Below are 2109 nucleotides of genomic sequence, written 5' to 3' on the forward strand. Positions count from 1 at the left end.
AATGATTTCTAAAGAACGTTCGCTTTTATCAATTTTATGCCTATAGTTTGCCATAGTTTAATTCTTTTTTTATTTGCGCACGTATACATCATCACGCCTTCCTCGTGAAAAATCAGATGCTTTTGCATTGTTTCTTTAAACAATAAACAATAAAACGAACAAATTCAGGGGCGAAGTACCACATCGACAAGTAGTATAAAGTCTGAATGGTCAGGCAGGCTAGGCAGAGCTACAAAAATGTGACCATGGACGGTCACGCGTCGTTGATCAGAATTACTGAACGAGCGAAACGATGTCCGATCGATCCAATACGTGTATTTCTTGACCAGAGTCCCCTCCGACGTGGCTTTCCGCCTATTTTCTCCACTTTACCTGCTCGTTAGTCCTTGACCGTTTTATATCCATCGCATCTTCCCTTATTCCCTATTTAGATTATTCATTCCGTTACCTCGGATGATTATCCCGTCGATTCTCATCTATCGTTTCAATACTCGTAATCTCAATTATTATTAAATAAAACAATTTATTTCGTTTCGATTCAAATCAAATTACTCGAATGCAATGAAGTTTTCAACTCGAAAATAAAAAGTTTCCTTTTTAATTTCGCGCTTCGTATAAACGCGTATCTGTTTTAAATCTCTACAAACTACCCCGCCTTAAACTTTTCCAACCAACGTCGAAAGGAATCAACGAAAACTGACCCTTTTAACAGGCAACCTACTCCCCCTTACACCTATTTGCAAGAGGCAGCCGGTGATGGATGCGCCAGCAGCCTCATTCGCATGTAATTACGGTGCCAGAGTCGCAGCTAGGCGACGCCGAGGAAAATGGACGGTGTTCTTCGAGGAAGGCGTTTTATTGATAGGTTGTCGCTGATGGAAAACGGGAACGTGAGAAAGCAGTCGAGCGGGGAATGGAGACAGACGTAGAGTAGAGAAAGAGAGAGAGAGAGAGGGAGAGAGAGAGAGAGGGAGGGAGAGCGAGAAAGGGTGAGCCAGTGGGAGACAGAGGGAAGGAGACAAAGAACACGGGGGATAAAAGAGGAGTGAATCGGGAAAGAGATAGGGAGAGAGAAAGAGAGAGAAGAGGGGACGGGCACCGAGAGAAAGGGAGAAGAAGAAGCGAGAGAGTAATGAGGAAAGCGTGCTTCGCCATACCGATGCGAGATCATGTAATGTGGACGACAAGTACGTGTAGGGACGCATGTAAAATGCAAGGCAGCGAGCCTTGACGTGGCTCGGTAACGAGCTGCTGTAGTTGCACAGGGTATGCATAGGGTATGCAGCCCGTGGATGGAGTGTGAAAGGGGTTGGATTGCCACGGTAAATTCTTGGATCCTGAAATATAGAAGGCTGGACCCACGCGCGAAAGGATGGCGCGTTTTAACGCGGTAGCCCCGAGATTATCGCTACGTGGGTTACGTTTCTCCACCTCCCTTTCACCCCACCCTCCCAGTATCCCAGGCTTCTTTGACATCGGGATGATAATTTTAGTCCTCGGTACGGATCTCGTCGCCGCATCCGAAGGTAACACGGACAAAAATAGACGCGTAACCTTTCTTCAGTCCCTTTTAGGCACGCTGCCTCGTGCGTGCTCACCGATATAATTTTCTGATGTAATCGACGCCGGATCGTTTTCAACGAACTCCAATTCCTCGACCACCACTTTTCACATTAACATGTCGCGTAACAATTGTCGATATTTTTTTCTTTCTTTTTTTTTCTTTTCCCTCTCCCTCTTCCATCCGTGGATATTGTAAAACTCGCGTACAATAGACGAGGCGTAAAGTTTGAGGCGTGAAAAAAAAAGAAAGGAAAAAAAAAAAAGAAAAAATACGAAGCGGCGAGTCTAACGGACGGAAGTTTCGACGTGTCGAGCAAAGATCGGGGAGAGGGTGGGATTCTTTGTTCGAGGCGAGGCACGTAGCCGGGGACATCGTGTGAAAAGTCGCGTAGCGCGGATTTTGTGGGACGGAAAAGTCGCGCGTAAATCACGGTTGGTGTTCGTTAAGTAACCTACATTTCTGCGCCCGTTCCTCTCTCCCTTTGATCTGCTTCTCTTTCGTCGTGGAAGAATTTTTTTTTCTTTTCTTTTTTTTTTTTTTTTTTT

At 45.4% G+C, this 2109-nt stretch overlaps 1 protein-coding gene across 1 annotated transcript in view; it reads left to right on the top strand.

The window, feature by feature from the left end:
* The window catches only part of LOC102671532 (regulating synaptic membrane exocytosis protein 2), a 63103-nt gene that overhangs the window by 853 nt on the left and 60141 nt on the right, over nt 1–2109 (top strand).

Source organism: Apis dorsata, unplaced genomic scaffold (genome assembly GCF_000469605.1).
Source record: "Apis dorsata unplaced genomic scaffold, Apis dorsata 1.3 scaffold_163, whole genome shotgun sequence".
Classification (NCBI taxonomy): domain Eukaryota; kingdom Metazoa; phylum Arthropoda; class Insecta; order Hymenoptera; family Apidae; genus Apis; species Apis dorsata.